The sequence below is a fragment of the Sarcophilus harrisii genome, chromosome 1, assembly GCF_902635505.1.
Source record: "Sarcophilus harrisii chromosome 1, mSarHar1.11, whole genome shotgun sequence".
In the NCBI taxonomy this organism is placed as follows: domain Eukaryota; kingdom Metazoa; phylum Chordata; class Mammalia; order Dasyuromorphia; family Dasyuridae; genus Sarcophilus; species Sarcophilus harrisii.
Genome location: NC_045426.1, coordinates 316,967,361 through 316,985,583, shown reverse-complemented (window position 1 = coordinate 316,985,583; position 18,223 = coordinate 316,967,361). Strand labels below are relative to the sequence as shown.

Here is an 18,223-nt window from a genome sequence, read left to right as displayed (position 1 = left end):
CCAGAGCTGCCGAGCTGTAAGCAGCTTTTTTTTTTTTTTTTTTTAAGTGTCCACACCTCTGGGCAAATGGCCCTTAGCTTTATAGCCGACGGTGTTGATAGAAGTTGTTAAGTGAGACCTCCTGATAAAACAGGCTTTCAAAAAAAAAAAAAAAAAAAACGTGTCTATTATATTTGTTGTCTCTTGCGGTGTTTGTGTTCTTGGGGGAAATCTTGCGGGTCAGACTTTAATGTAAGATGCTCAGGACTTTGGACGGAGAACACATAAAAGGGAGCGGCAATTTTAACGGCATAACAAGGTCATTAACAACTGCATCTTTGACAACCCAATCCGGCCCTTTTCTCCGGCATGTTAGTTTAGTGGCTGAAGAACCCTGACAAATGACCCCCGACCTGATCTTTCATTATGACTTATCCTCCAAGCTACTTCATCCTCCATCAGCAACATGAATCCTTAAAATGCCTCTCTCTATTCCCATACCTCCTAATTACCCATATTGCACTTTTCCTGAGTCTCTTTTCCTTTTTTCTAACACTCCCGACTGTCTTCCAGAATGAGTGTCTACTCAGTAAAAAACCTTACTCTGTGCCTCTCAAATAAATTACTGAGTCATTTTTTGTCCTATTTTATGGGAGTTCTAGGAATTACCCTATTGGGTCAGAGCCATAATCCAATTAAACTAAGGTTGTGTTGCTTTGAGCATTGAGCAGTGTTCTGAAGAATTAGTGTGATAGTTGTGTGCTCGATATTCTTATATGAATGATAGCCTAAATGGTTCCTTTTTATCCAATCCGTTTTAAAATTTGTCATATTGCTTTTTGTCCCATATCTTAATCTAATGAATTCTATAATTTTATGTAAAGTAGGATAGATGGGGAAATATATATATATATAAATGTTCTAAAAACTAAAGCACCATATAAATTTGAGTTATAATAATTTTTAAAATGATGATGATAATATTGTTCTAACATCCATCTCAAATTTCAAAAAGGATTTCTTGCATGAGTTTGATGAATAGTTTTATTTAGGTGGCTTATTTAGGTGGCACATGATTTTATAACAATTGATCCTGCTTCCTCTTAGTGTCTATGGTCTCAGGCAGAAAAGGGCTTCAGAATCATAGAATTTTGGAGTTGTAAAGGGGCCACAGAATGTATTTCCGGTGACCCAATCTTGAATAAGACATCCCTGATAAATGGTCGTACAAGCATTGCTCGAGATATCCAATGACTAAGAATCTACTACATCCTGTAGTAGCCCATTTGACTTTTGGAAAAATTTGCTAAGAACTTCCCCCTCATATTTATTCTAAATTTGCCTTTTTGTAACTTTTACTTTATTCTGCCTTCTGAGGCAAGCAGAAGTCTAATCTCTCTTCCGTGTTATAGCTCTTCTATGAAGATGGAACCATAAGAAGTTATGAGAGAGCCAGCTTCAAAGTCCTCATTCTTGAATAGCATTATAAATTCCAAGGAAAAAACTACTGTATAGGCTCAAAAGAAAAACTTTAAAGTCAGTTATGCAATAGCCAAACTTAAGAAGAACCTCCAAATAATGGGGTCAAATGGGTTAAAAGAAAGAAAGAAAAAATACAAGAAAAATATATAGAAATATATATTATAATTATATCCATATAATATATAATAAAATATGCAGACAAATATATAGAAATTCAGTTGTATCAGAAAGCTAGAATCTTCTCCAGATATAATAAAATAAATGAAACATTTACTGAAAAGTAACTACTTGCCAAATGTCATGCTAAATGATAGAGATATAAATAGAAAAAAAAATGAGGCAGTTCCTGCTCTCAAGGATCTTACACTCTAATTGGGAGAGACAATAGTATAAGAGACTAATGTTGCAGAGTAAATAACAAGGCCCAGGGATTTTGGAAGTGTAGCAGAAAGTCAGAAAGCAAGGTCCAGTTGATTTCAGGACAGTTTCAGGGCAGATTGTACAATCTGGTGGTCTTATGTTTCAGCAAATGGATTGTATTTGGTAACTTTTAGCCCATCCCAGTGGTATGAACATCCATGTCACTCTTCTTGCATGGCCATTTTGATGAGGTCTGGGCATTTCTTACATTCTAAATGGAGCTGATGGAGATAGTGAAGGAATTAAATGAAAAAAAAAAAAAGAAGTTCCAAAAAAGAAAAGAAAAGAAAAGAAAAAGTGCTGGAAATAAAGAGTGAAGTGAACCTAACTAAAGAATCTCGGGGCAAAATGTTGAAACTAAAAAAATTTAGAAACACCTCGAGAATATACACAATATACTAGATTCAATGAAAAGCAGATTTTTTTGTGTGTGTATGTGTAGATTTTTTTGTGCAGATTTTTTTTTTGTGTGTGTGTGTGTGTGTAGGTTACACAAGCAGAAAAAAAAGTAGAAGTAAAAAAAGCAGATCCAGAAAATTACCCAACTGGAGAAGTTTTTGGAAGAACTGTAGAGAAAAATTATGGACCTTGAGAACATAGTAAAGAAGAAATTTAAGACATCAAACTCCCAGATAATTGTGAAGAAAAGGATAATATATAAAAACATTTTTCATCAGCATTAGAAATGAGAAACCTTAGAAATAGATCAAATTCAAACTATTTCAACAGGGAATTCTATATTCATATAGTTTGTGATGATCGCATTAGCACCCTGGATACCTTAGAATCAGCCAGAGTCAGGATAAGCAAAAGTCCTTGGTCTTTATTCTTGGTCTTTAGAGATAGGATTGAATTAGATGGAAGCACAATGTCCACAACCTCCTTCTTCCTCATCTACGCCAAAGTGACTCTGGCTAGTCTTACCTCCACCCCCTAATTCCTCCTACAATCCTTTGTATACACCAATCATGGAGCCAGCACAGGATAGTGGGAAGGGCCATTTTCCAAGTATTTGCCCATAGAGTATTGTCCAATTGGTAGTTAGCTTCAAGTGCTTGGCTGTCCTGACCTCAGTGCATGGACTCAAGAGTTTCAAGCCCATTATAATAGTTGATGCTTTTCTTTCTTCAGTTCCTCAGTAAAATGTAAGCTCTTTGAGGGCAGGAACTGTTTGATTTTTTTTTTAATCTACAGTGCCTTGAACATAGTAATATTTGGTAAATGTTTATTGAATTAAATCCCTTGTGTGTATTTTAGTTGTCATTCTCCACACCTTCTCAAAATCTATTATCTTTCCTATAGTGCAATGATCAGAACTATACATGATATTCTAGATATGCTGAACTTCATTATTTTACTTGAAGGCTTAGATAATATTTTCTATTTTCTATCCCCTTCTGATGATACATTGATATGATAAACTCAGAAATCTGCAGTAGTTTTCTAGTCTCTGACCTTTTATAAACTTCTTTATTAAGAACAAACTGTTCCAACTTTAATCTCTTCTTTTTACTTGCACTCCTTCTGTCTTCTCACATTATTTGAAATATGGCTTCCCCCTTTTTTGCTCCCTTCCCCATACTATATTTCTTGTATGTTTCCTAATGTATGTTTCTCTTTCTTAGTCTTGAATCCATGTCTTAGGAGACATGTTGAAGAAATTAGGCATATTTAGTCAGCAGAAGAGAAGATTTAGGGAAGACATGATAACTATCTTCAAATTTTTGAAGAGTAACTATGTGAAAGAGGGACTAGCTTTGTTCCATTTAACCTCAGAATACAGAGCCAAGAATAAATAGGTGGAAACTGCATAAAATAAATAAGAAAAATTTAGCTTCAATATCAGGAAAAACTTCCTACTAATTAGTGCTGTCCAAAAGTGGAATGAGCTGTCTCAAGAAGAGGCAAGCTCCCCATCCTTGGAGGTGTACAAACAGAAGCTAGGCCATCACTTGTCAGGTATGTTGAACTAAATGACATCTGAGGTCCCTTCTAACTCTTGAATTTTGGCATTTTTACTGCCATTAATATCCATTTGCTTATATCTCCATGCGTGCTCTGCAGTATGTCTCTTCCACACACAAGACTTTTGCCCACTGGATTGTAAGCTTCCCCGGTTTAGGGACATTGTTTTGCTCCCTATCTTTGTCTCTCTAGGACTTAGCACAATGCTCAATAGAAAACATGTACTTAATGAATATTCACAGAATATTCCCTTTGAGACACACTGCCACCTTTTGGTTCAGTAAATATTTATTAAGCACCTATATATACAAGATACTGTGCCAGATGGGGATGGAGAATGATGAAGATCTGTAATTTCATTCTGTAGAGAATACTCTTACTGAGACTTTAAAAGAGAATTGCTTGGGACATTGAAAGGTTAAAGTGGGGGCAGTGCAGCGAAGTGATACAGTGGATAGAGCACCAGCCCTGAAGTTAGGAGGACCTGCGTTCAAATATGGCCTGAGATACTTAACACTTCCTAGTTGGGCAAGTCACTTAACCCCAATTGTCTCAGAAAAAAAAAAAAAGTTAAAGCGACTCCCAGTTTTTCAGAATATGGAGACAAAAACAAGTTTATATAATGTTTATATGATGATAGGATCAATCAATAACCTTTCTTAATTTTGAACTTTCCATCATGTAATTACATAAATACATAATCCTGCCATCTCTCGACATTTTCTTCACCATCATTTCTGATTTCAATTACCTCCTATTATAATCATAACGCTATCATCAACAATACAAATCCCACTCCTTGTGGCTTTCCCCTGTTCCCACCCTAGTAATCTCAACACTGGAGACTCACTTTACTTTTCATCCTTCTCAGCATCCTTAACGTAAATAGCAGAGTGCAGGGCACAATGCTGTCTTATCTCAATTGGGTCCTCACTGGTAAACAACAATTCTTTCATTCATAACTCATTTCCTTTTTTTTATTTTTAATTTCATTTTTTAATTAATAATTTATTTTCTCTCTCCCTCCCCCATTTAAAAGACAAAAACCTTTTATCAAATACTGATAGTCAAGCAAAATCCAATGTTATCCATGTCAAAGGTATGTGTCTTATTCTGTATCTTGAATCTATTACCTTTGTCAGCAGATGAATAGCATAGTTCATCAATCTTTAAAACCTGATTAGTTATTGCATTTATAAGAGTAGTCTATCAAATTTGTTTTTATAATGTTTTCTTATCATATGTACTGTTCCAGCTCTGCTTACTTTACTATGTATCTGTTCACACAAGTCTTCCCTGTTCTCTAAAACCATTTTTTTGGTTGTTTTAAAAATTTATTTATTTAATATTTTTATTACATTTAAAGCATTTTTATTTGTTTTTAAAACTTTTGAGTTCCAGATTCTCTCCCTTATCTCCCCACCCCAGCCCCTATTAAGAAACTACATGCAAAGTTATACAAAACATTTTCATAACAGTCATGTTGTGAAAGAAAACATAGATCACCCACCCTTAAAAAAACTCCCCCCCCCCCAAAAAAAAAGAGAGAGAGAAAAAAAAGAGAGAGAGAGAATGCTTTAATCTGTATTCAGACATAGTTCCTTCTCTGGGTATGGATAGGATTTTTCATAAGTCCTTCAGAGTAGTTGTGGATCACTATACTGATTGAGAATAATAAAGTCATTTACAGATGACCATCTCAGAACACTGCTATTGCTTTGTACACAGTATATTTTAATTTGCTTGAGTTCATGGAGGACTTTCCAGGTTTTTCAGAGAGCATCCAGCTCATCATTTCCTATAGAACAAGAACATTCCATCATAATTACAATTTATTCAACCATTCCTCCATTGATGGGCATCCCCTCAATTTCCTTTTATTTTTTATTTTTTGCCCTGAGAAGAGAGCTGCTTTGAATATTTTTGTATATACAGGTCCTTTTCCTTTAAAAAAATTTTTTTTTTGGGATTCCTATCTAGTAGTGATATTGTTAGGTCAAAGGATATACATGAATTTATGGTCTTTTGTTCATAGATCATATCTTTTGATCATTTATCAATTGGGGTATGGATCTTATTTTTTTTTTTATAAATTTGACAGTTCCCTCTGTGTCTGAGAAATGAGACCTTATCACAGAACTTTGCTTCAAACTTATTATAATTACTATTGCTTATAGTGTGCTTTCTAGAGCCCCCATGCTGGGGGGCCAAAATGTATCGTCCAGACTAGCTCACTGGAGGATCTTAGAACCAGCCCTAGTCCTTGGTCTTAGTGGAGTAGTGATGAAGGCAGAGACCCACTAGGATGGTCAAAGATGGAGTCCGTTTATTTCAAGTCCTCTCAGCCCCTAAAAACCTTAGTACAATTACATTACAGCACGCTGAACATGTGCTAACTATAGTGCCATTACATCACCATAGAACACTGGCAAGTGCTAACTATAAGCACCCTGCTATTGATATGTAAATACTTTTTTACTGTAAATATCCCTTGCTTCAAGTAGAACATAGGTGGTCATGCCTTCCCTTGACTTTTCAGGAAAGGTGAGATACCCCAAGGAGAGATGGGGAGCTGAACCAAGACATTGTCAGCTGGTTCCCTCTGGGCTGAAGGGTCTTATACCTTACCTAGAGTTCCCCCACTATCTGCAGCCCTCTACAATTGCTAATTACATTTCCCTCATTTGTTCTATTCTCTCTCGGTACTGTCCAGTGGATTCTTCTTAGTCTTCCTCCTCTACATTTCTTCAATATTTAATACCATTGACCAATCTTTATTGTTTTAAATTAAATAAATTTTAAAAAATTATCAAGCATTTTTTCCCCTTCCATTGAAAAAATAATAAATTAGTAAACATTAAATTAAATGTCTGCTATGTGCCAGCATTGTGCTAACTGATGGGGATAAAAAAAAATGAAAAAAAGAAGATAAAAGACAATTTCTGCCCTTAATGAACTTATAATTTGAAAGGAGGTGGGGGGAGAGGACAAATATTTATATAGAAGCAAATATTTATATACAAAGTAAACTATATGCAGAATAAGTAGGAAATAATAGAGGGAAGGTACTAGAATGGAGTCAGAATGGAGAAGGAAGAACATTTTAGGCATAGAGGAAAGCCAGAAAAAATTCCCAGACTCAAGAAATGTTTGTGGAACAGCCAGGAAGCCAAGAATAGGTTTGGGAAGTAAAGTTTAAGAAGATTGTAAAGGTAGCAGGGGACTAGATTATCTGAATACCAGAGTATTTTATATTTGCACCTAGAGGTAATAGAGAGCTACTTGAGTTTATTGAGTAGAGAACAACATATAATAATACTTGTTTTTTAGAAAAATCACATTAGTACCCGAATGGATTGGAGTGAGGAGAGACTTGAGGTAGATAGATTCAAGAGATGTTCTGAAGGTGAAATTGGCAACCGCTTAGATATGGCGAGTGAGAGAGAGTAAAGAGTCCAGGGTGACTTCTAGGTTGTAAATCTGAGGGACTAGAAAGATGGCATTGCCTTCTTTGGTGATAGAGAAGGTGGGAGAAGAGGAAGGTTTAGGGATAAAGATAATGAGTTCTTTGTAGATATATTGAGTTTAAATGTCTATTGGACATCCCATCCAACATGTCTGAAAGGTCTGAAATTGAGGTCAGATGAGAGATGGGGGTGAGAAAGGTAGATCTGAGAATTTTCACTGTAAAGATGATTGAATCCAGGGAACACATGAGACTACCAGGTAGTATAGTGGGAAGAAGCCTTGTCAGAACCTTGAGGGATGCCTATGGTCATAAGGTATGATCTAGAGGAGGATCTAGCAAAGGACTATAATTAAGCAAAATTAATTCCCATGTTGGTGAAGTTCAAAAATATGTCTTTTTCTGTATATTATTCCATTACTTTTCTATCAGTAGATGGGTAGTATTTGTTCTGTGGAATTATGGATGATCATTGCATTGATCAGAACTCTTAAGTCTTTAAAAATCAATTTTTTTTTACAATATTGGTCTTATATAATAAATAGTTCTTCTAGTTCTGCTCACTTCACAGTGTATCAATTCATATAAGTCTCCCAAGTTTCCTTGAAATGGCCTTTTTTTCCCCCATTTCTTACAACACATTAGTATTCTGTTACTTTGTTATAACATAATTTGTTTAACCATTCTCTAGGTAATGAACACCACATGAATGTCCAGTTCTTTGCCATTATAAAAAAGCTGCTATAAATATTTTTGTACATAAAGGATTTCTTTGGGGCATAGATCTAGTAATGGTTTGGATGATATGTAATTCACTGGGTCAAAGAATATGAACAATTTAATACCCTGTGCTCTATTGAATTGTATTAATATCTTAATAACTTTGGGGGCATAGTTCCAAATTACTTTCCAGAATGTCTGTACCACTTCACAGTATATCAATATGCTTGCTTTTCTCATAGCTCCTCCAATATTTGCCATTTTCCTTTTTTAAAAAAAGTCAACTTTGCCACTCTGATGGATGTGAAATAGAACCTCAGAGTTATCTTAATTTGCAATTCTCTAATTCTTAGTGATGAGCATTTTTTCATATGGCTATTGGATATTTTGGCTTTTTTTTTCCCCATTGGGAACTAACTATTCCCATCCTTTTATTATCATTTATTCTTTAATGTAAGTGAAATAGATGAATATTTACAAAAATATAAATAACACAGATTAACAGGGAAATAGTATATTTAAATAACCTCGTCTTAGAAAAAGAAACTGAACAATCCATCAAAAATCTGCTAAGAAAAAATACCCAGGGCAGATAGTGAATTCTATCAGACATTTGAAGAAGAATTTTAAATAAAATACTACCAGGGAGAGGACAGCAATATATCATAAAATTCATATACTATGACCAGATGAGATCTATACCAGGGATGCAAAGCTGGTTCAGTATTAGAAAACTATTAGCATAATTGAACATTTCAATAATAGCACCAACAGAAATCATATGATTAATTCAGTAGATGCAGCAAAAGCTTTTGACAAAATATAATATGGCTGTATGATCCTGGGCAAGTCACTTAACCCTAACTGCCTCAGCAAAAAAAAAAAAAAAAAAAAAAAAAAAAAAAAAACAATACCTATTCCTATTTTAAAAATATTAAAAAATAAAAATAAATTGAGCTTTCCTTAAAATGATAAGAAATATCTAAAATCCTCTGCAGGATTTTCCATAAAGAGGATAAGCCTGAACACTTCCCGGTAAGATGAGGGGTGAAGCAAGGTTGCCCATTATCACCACTATTATTCAATATTGTTCTTGAAATGTTTGCCATAGCAATAAGAGAAAAAAAATAAATTGAAGGAATGAGAATAGGCAATGAGGACAATCTTGGCAGATGATATAATAGTGTACTCAGAGAATCCTAGAGAATCGAGTAAAACATTAATTGAAATAATTAACTTTAGCAGAGTTGCAGGCTATAAAATAAACCACATAAATTATCAATACTTCTATATATTAACAAAGCCCAGGAGCAAGACACAGAGCAAGAGATAGGGAAATTCCAATTAATAGTACACAATTTTAAAAAAATATTTGGGAATCTACCTGCCAACACAAACCTAGGAACTATATGAAGATAATTACAAAGCATTTTCCACACAAATGAAGTCAGATCTAAACAACTGGAAAAACATTAATTGCTCATGCGTAGGCCAAACCAATATAATAAAAATGAAAATTCTACCTAAATTAATTTACTTATTAAATGCTATACCAGTCAAAACACCAACAAATTATTTTATAGAGCTAGAAGAAATCATAACTAAAGACACCTGGAAGAACAGAAGGTAAAAAATACCAAAAGAGTTTAAAAAAATAATGTGAAGGAAGGTGACCTAGCTACACTAGATCTTAAACTGAATTTTAAAGTACTAGTGATCAAAACAATCTGATATAGGCTAAGAAACAAAGTGAGGGATTAGTGAAATAGATTAGGTACATAATACATAACCAAAGTAAATGTTTGGTAACCCCAAAGATTCAAGCTTTTGGGACAAGAACTCACTATTTGACTATTCACTATTGGTAAATAGTTTGGCAGAAACTAGGTATAGACAAATATCGCCATATATCAAGATAAAATCAAAATGGATACATAGTTTAGACATAAAAAGGGTGATACCATGGACAAATTAATTTGGAGTATGGAAGAGTTTGCCTGTGAATTCTATGGATGAGGGAAGAATTTATGACTAAACAAAATTGAGTACATTATGAAATACAAAATGGATAATTCTGGTTACATTAAATTTTAAAAGTTTTTTTAATACAAACAAAACCAATGTAGTCAAGATTAGAAGGAAAGTAGAAAACTGAGGAAAAAAAATTTATAGCAAGTATCTTGAATAAAGGCCTAATTTCTCAAATATAGAGAACTGAATAAAATTTATAAGAATGCATGTTAGGAGCAGCTAAGTGGTGCAGTGGTAGAGCACAATCCCTGAAGTCAGGAGGACCTGAGTTCAAATGTGACCTCAGGTACTTAACATTTCCTAGTTGTATGACCTTGAGCAAGTCACTTTACCCCCATTGCCTCGGGGCGGGGGGGGGGGGAGGGAAGAGGGGGAGAGATTGGGGAGAGCATGTCATTCCCCAGTTGATGGTCAAAGGATATGAACAAGCAGCTTTCAGAAGAAGAAATCAAAATTATTTACAATCATATTTAAAAAATGCTCTAAATCATTATTGATGAGAGAAATTTATATTTAAAAAACTCCGAGGTACTACCCCACCTATTAAATTGGCTAATATGACAGAAAAGAAGAATTATAAATGTTGGAGAGGATGTGAGAAAATTGGGTCACTAATGCATTGTTGGTGAAATTGTGAACTGCATATCTTTTGATCTAACAGTTCCATTGTTGGATCTGTATCCTAAAAAGAACAAAAAGAGAAAAAAGGGGAAAGGACATATTTGTACAAAACTATTTATAGCAGCTCTTTTTGTGATCAATGAATTGGACATTGAGGGGATATTTATAAATTAGGTATTGGCCAAACAAGTTGTAGTATATAATTATGATGGAATACTATTTTGCTCTAAGAAATGATGAGCAGGTTGATTTCAGAAAAACCTGAATTTACATGAACTGATGCATAGTGAAGCAAGCAGAATTAGGAGAGCATTATATACAGTAACAGCAATATTGTATGATGCTTCACTTTGAACGACTTAGCTAGTCTTGGCAATACACTGATCCAAGACAATCTTAAAGGACACATGATGAAAAATGCTATTCTCCTCCAGAGAAAGAACTGATGGAATCTGAATATAGATAAAACCATGCTGTTTTTCACTTTATTTTTTTTTGTGGGGGTTGTTTTCTTTCATTTTATGACTAATGAAGAAATACATATTTTATATTATTGCTCATGTATAATTAATGTAATTCTTACCAATGTGGGGAAGGATTGGAAAGGAGAGAATTTAGAACTCAAGATTTGACATAATGAACGATAAAAAGGTGTTTTACATTCATTTGGGAAAATACTATTATAGTAGTAACACTTGAATCATTTTTGATCCTGATTGTGGCTCCTCAGTACTTGATTCTTTCAAGCTGTCTATATGCAATACTTTTTTTTTGACCTGGAAACTTGGATTTTGGCTTTAATTTTCATTGGAATTTTATTCAGAGAGTAACTAGTAGATTGTTTCCATTTTCACTGTACCCTCTGGGTCTAAGAAATCTGGATTTTTTTTTTTTGAGATAAAATATCTATACCCTTTTTTTGATCATAGATAGCAGTTAGATAATCCCGTGATTTTAAATTTTTTTCCTCTCTGTTTTCTAGATCATTTGTTCTCGCTGTGAGGTATTTGACATCATCATCATCTTCTTCATCTTTTTATCTTCATTATCTCCTCCTCCCCCTTCTTTGACTTTGTTTTAATATTTCTTGATGCCTCATCGAGTCATTGGATTCTATTTGGTTCATTCTAATTTTTAAGGAATTTGTTGCTTGAGTAAAATTTTCTATCTCTTATACCTTAGTCCCCCCTCCCTTCCCATCCCTGCTCATGGGGCTGCTCATGTGCTTTTCAATCTGCTCTTATCTGAGACTTAATTTTCTTTATCTAGCTCTGGTTGTATGCCATTTTTACTTTTAAGGATTTGTGTAAAGCATTAATTCTTTGCTATTGTACTATTCCCTGAGGATATTGACCTGATGATATGGAATAGAGGGAAAATAGCACCAAATAGGCGAGCAAACTTAGGTAATATGAAAGAAATATTTTGCATCATTCTGAGGTCTAATCTTCACATTGGACTCAGAAGACAAAGCAAGACCAAGTATAGACAATAGGGAACAATGGTAGAAATAGTAATGTACCAAAGTGACCCAGAGTGTTTCCTGAAATTTGAGAGAAATGAACCAAAATGAGGTTTGACTTTGCTTCTCCTATGGGAAAGTCAAAGACAAAATCTAATTATATGCAGCGCCAATCCATATTTGAGGCAACATTGTTATAGCTATAATAACAGGCCAGTAGATTGACATTTCTTTTAGCAGTCTGAGTCATATATTTATCTAGAGCTAGAAGAGGTGGTGGAAATCTTGCAAATTCTGACATTGATATCCTTTTGTAACTGGGAGAAATATAATTATTCCTGTTTTCCTGAGAGACAAAGCTGATTGTGGATCAGGATGGCCAAGTTCCATGGCTGAACTGGTCTGATCTTTTGTTCTAGTGCTGATTTAACAAGCAAATCCATGAAGAAAGGAAGAAAATTTGCCAGAAAGCAGGAGAGAAATTCTTGTTAGGGAAAAAGTCTCTGAGCAAATACAAATATCTTTATTCTGTTACCTTCTGAAATTTGACAAATGGCCCAATGGTTTAGAGATAGACTAAACTATGTTGGGCATGTCAAATTACTAAAATTTCCCTTTCAGTGTTTTCAAAAACATAAAATTTTCAACCTTGTTGGCAAATAGCTTATAAATTGGCATTCCTAAGGGGTTCATATTCTTAAAAAAAAAAAAAAAGACAAAAAAGCTAGATTTTTCCCTTCCCTTAGTTTGGTCTCCATGAAGTACTACCATGTACTGTGTTTCTAACAATCATTTACTATGGAAATAGCTGACATTCACAAAGGAGAGCTTGCAGGAGATTACAGAAGTGTTTTCCTAAAACACCAACCTCACTGCCTTTCAACAGCTGCTTTGCCTTGTTCCGTAAAGTGCTCCTTTTCCTCTTTTCTTTCGGCAGTCTGCTAGTTTGGTTGATATTTCTCCAAATGAAATTATAGTCCTTTGTGCTTTGTACAGAGAAAGGCAGATGACAAATTCTCTGTGTTGAAGGTTAGAATGAACTTAGCAGAATGAGGAGGCTCTTTGCTCCTTGGGCACAGCTGGCTGCTGTCAAGTGAGGAGGAAGTTTTTAGTGAAAGGACTTCATGAAGTCCTAGGCTCATACAACTGTGGGTGCAGTTAACATGTCTAATAGAATATAGGAAAATAGAAGATGATTAGAAATTTAAAAGGGTACTTTGAGAGGACATGGAGTCACAGGGTCCAGGTTCAAATCCAAATTTGCCATCTACATGACTGGGAAAAATCACAATTTATCTGGGTCTGTGGTTGTTTCCTCATCTTTTAAAATGAGGATCTTAGATTAGGTAGGATTGTGTACACTGGAGACCTCCTGCCGCACTAATATTGAATTCTTTTAAGTTCAACTCTCCATTTGGATTATTACCTAATCCATTTCTTTCCATATTCACATGAGATAACTTTATCAAAAGTTAGCTGAGATCTAGGTAAACTATATCCATAGCACTCCTCTTATCTATTAGTTTAGTAATCCTCAAAAAAAAGGAAAATAAGTTAACTTGTTATGGCCTGTTGTAGATGAAATCACAATGAGTTTTTGTAATCATTGATTCCCTTTCTGAATAAATGTTCGTTAATCTGAATGTTAGCTATTAGTAAAATATTAATGATCTATTCTAGAATTTTCCCAGTAGTTGAAGTTAACTGGCCTATATAGTTGTAAAATCTGATCACTCTTTTCTTTTTTGAAAATTGGGACTTTGCTCTTTACCAATCTTATGATGCTCTTCCAATTTTCCTCGATCTTATATATATCACTGAGTGATCTGAGCAATCACCTCTGCCACTTCTATCAGGACCCAAGTGTGTTCATCTGGGCTAGATGATTTGAATTTATCAAAGGCAGCAAAGTACTTTCTTATTCTTTTCTTACTTATTTTGGGCCTAAATTCTCCATTACTCATTTTTGTTGTGTTATTTTCATTTTAAGGCCACTCTCTTTTTGCAGAAAAAAGACAGTTTCATCTCATTCTAAGCTTTAGCATTCCTCACACTTTAAAATCTGTTTTCCCTAAATCTTGGATTCACATCTGATTATGCCCAGAATTCTTTTCCTTCACTATCAGAAATCTTAGAATGGAATCATCACTTCCACCCAAGTTTCCCATTGTTTTTACTCCAACAACCATTTAGTGAGAATCATTTCCAGAAATAGAATTTCCCCTTATTGGTTCAAAATGTTATTAGCTGTACCAGAACTAACAATCAAGAAATTCAATGAGAAACTATAGTAACTGACTTCTCCACCTTAGAACATTATAAAAAGTCAGCCAGAAGCCCCTGGGCAATAGGAAATAGGGCCATCAGCACAGCCAGTGTTAATGTAAACGAAATAAACTTAACAGACTCCCAGTGCAGCCAGAAAGAGCCAGAAACACACTCAGCCTGCTAGGCTCTTCATCCAGAGGCAAAAAGAGGGGAGGCCCCCCTAGAAACCCCACAACGGATCTTGGAAGCCACAGATAACAGAAGCAACAAACAGGGCCATAACAGTGAGACTCAGAAAGCCTGGGATACAGGCAAGGTCCATAGTACTCTGTCCTGAGATGCCATACAAATGTCTGAAAACTCAGTGCTCTGAACCCAAAGATCCAGTAAGGTTTTAAGGCTGGGAGGGAGAAATTAGGAGAGGAATCTAAATGACCTCCTTTGAGCCCGAGCCCAGCTGACTTCCCCATCCAAAAACACAACTAAGGGTAGCACCTAACTCTAGAATGAAGCTATTATTCAAGAACTAAAGCTATAGAGATGAATAGACGAAAGAAGCCACCAACCACTATAAAGAATCATTGTAGTTCAGAGGTGTCCCAAAAGCCAATCTAGAAGAAGAGAAGGACCTGCAAGCAGATATTCAAAGAAAAAGTGGATTTTTCAGGACTCTATGAATCCCTAGGATAAATGAAGCAGGAGATATAAAAAAAGAAATAAAAGTCTCAGAGGAAAGAATTGTAAGGAGAATAAATAGCTTAGCACAGAAAACTGTGACGCTTACCTAGGTAATAAAGAGTCCCTGAAAATTAGACTAGATCAAGCAGAAATATTAGGGCAAAATTAAAAGATTGGAGAGAAAAGAAGAAAATGCATTGTAATAAAAAAAATTTTGACCTGGAAAGTAGGTAAAGGAAAGATAATTTAAGAATCAGTAGATTCCCTAAAAACTATGACTTTTAAAAAAGCATGGATGTTGTACTTTAAGAAATCATAAATGGCAAATGCTCAGATTTATTAGAATTTGAAAGTAAAACTAGAGATAATCCACTAATGACCTCCTGTAAGAAAACTCTCAAAGGAGAAGTCCCAGAAATGGTCATAGTCAAAATCCAGTGCTTTCAAGTTGAGGAAAAAGTACTTCAAGAATCTGAGAAGTAGAGTTCATGTATTAATTACAGTCAGCATCACTCAAGATCTAACAGCTTTTTTACTCCGAACAAGAGAAGAGACTACAGTACAGTATTCTAAAAGTCTAAAGATTGCTTGCAAACAAAAATAATTTACCACAAATCTGAATATACTCCTACAGTGGGGAGGGAAATGATTTGTAATAGAACAGATAACTTTCAAACACTCCTAATGAAAATATCAGTAGGGAATTTGAACTACAAATACAAGTGTCCAGAGAAAACTAGAAAGATAAATGTGAGCAATTGGAAGGACTATATGATGATGTAGTAATAATATTATAATGCAAGAGAAGAAACAAGTCAAATATTGTTGAGGTGTGGGAATGAGAGAGAAAGATCCCCTCTGCTCGGAGACAAATAAGAAAAAATTCTTGAACCCCAAAATCAATGGCAAAAAAGGAAGTTTTATTGTTCACTAAGAACAGGCAAATCCCTAATGAGGAAATTTGCCAAGAGTGTGTAAACAGAAAACTATTTTATGAGTAAATTTTGGCCTGGGGACTGGGGAGCAGTTTGAGCTGATTATCAGACCAAGATCTCCAATTGAATGAAATCATTTTGAAGGCTTTTTTTTAATTTTTTTTAAACCAGAGTCTGGAATTTCCTGAAGAGGATCCAGGCCACCCCCAAAAGATCAATGGAGGGTGATTTGACCAAGATCTCCAGTTGAATGCCACTTAACTTGGAAAAGGCTTGTCTGGGAAAGTATGCTTTTTCCCAGACGTTTTGGAGTCTGAGACCCCAATTTAGTTTCATGGTTCACTCTCTTCAATATGAATGTCAATGTCTTCAAAGGACATTGAGTTAAATTAAAAAAAACAAGGGCCTATGGGTGCATTAATATGTTTTGTTTGCCTGTTTATTTATTACAAAAGTTTTTCCCTGTTTTTAAAGGAAAGTAGGAGGAGACTATAGTAATTGATAGTGATGTTAAGAAAAAAAGACCACTGAACCATTTTTTTAAAATGCACCAAAAATAATAGGAAAAAGTTAAGAAGGAACCACAAACAAAAAGTATCTATCTGGCAGCCCAGTAGATGGAATTCTGGATTTGAAGTTGGGAAGACTTGAATTCAAATCCTGTCTCAGATTCTTACTAGCTATGTTATCCTGGGCATAAAATTGTCATAAATTTCCTCACCTTTAAAATTAGGATAGTAATAGCACCTAACCCACAAAGCTGTTTCACAAGGATCAAGTGAAATAACACATAAAGTGTTTTGTAAAACTTAAAAGTGCTTTATCAATGATAACTTCAGGCTTTAACAATGATAATCATGATTTTTATCATGGTTACATCTGCAATTTTCTCTTTGTATTCCTTTTTAGTGTATGGAAATAATCATTTCTCAGGGTTCTTAAGTTCAAAATTTGAAAAACATATTAAAAAAATAAAAGAATGATCAATGGCAGAGGGGGAAGGAATTTTATTAACTGCTTTCTTTTCCTCTGCTAGTAAGCTCTGAGGTGGCTGTTAGTGGAGCAGTTAGTATGAGGAACAAGGAAGCTATGCAGCTAGGAGATTTATAAGGAAGAAAACTAATATACTTTTATGATGAATGAAAATCTAGTATTTGTGTTAGTATTTGGAATATGATTTTAAGTATTTAAAGTACTCATCATTTTAAGATGAGTACCAATTTTAAGATAGATCAATAAATCAACAAGCCTTTATTATCTGCTACCATTATTGTCAGCCACCATGCTAGGTACTGAGGAAATAAGGATGCTGTTCAACATTTCTGCTCTCAAGGAACCTAAATTCAAGATAAACTGATAAAGGGCTGTGTGTATATGTGTGTGTGTGTAGGTAAATTATATGCATGTGTCTACATACATATATAACATGTACATATACAATTATACACATATGTATTTGTCTTTAAGAAAAAGAGGTAGTGCTTAGACATTTCTCATAAATCTAATTTTTCACAGACTAATATATTTGGAGGAACTTAAAAAGATCTTGTAACACAACCTCCTCATTTACAGATAAAGGCCTTTGTTTCTTCATCTTCCCACTGAGAAGCTAGACTATATAATATCTAAGAGCCCCTTACGGCTTTATAACTCTGTATGACCTATATGGAAACTATAATCCAAGCAGGTCAAGTGATTTGCAATTGGGAATCATCTTTTGTAAAGAATCCCTTTATAGTATCCCTCTCTACTATAATTAGATTGTTCTGTAAGTTGTCACCCCATTTCTCCAAGTATCAGTTTTTACATCAGTAAACTGAGGAAGCTGGCTTACATGACCTCTAGCTCTGACCATCAGTCTATGATTTTCTAGTTCTGTTTATTCTATGACTTATTCCGTCATTATGCTCATTTTATGACTTTCTCAATTTTAATTTTGTATATTGAATTTTCTTAAAGTGATTATATCTGGATATTAGAATAGCTCATCTTAGTAGATGAGTATCAGGCCTGAAGTTAAGAAGATTCTTCTTCCTGAGTTCCATTCTGGCTCCGGACACTTCCAAGCTAAGTGACCCTGAGCAAGTCACTTCACCCTGTTTGCCTCAGTTTCCTCATCTATAAAATAAGCTGGAGAAGGAAATGGAAAAGCACTCCAGCATTCTTGCCAAGAAAACCTCAAATGAGGTCATGAAG

At 34.7% G+C, this 18,223-nt stretch overlaps 1 protein-coding gene across 1 annotated transcript in view; it reads left to right on the top strand.

The window, feature by feature from the left end:
* The window catches only part of DNAI1 (dynein axonemal intermediate chain 1), a 251,702-nt gene that overhangs the window by 857 nt on the left and 232,622 nt on the right, over positions 1 to 18,223 (top strand). The gene's annotated exons all lie outside the window — the stretch shown is intronic.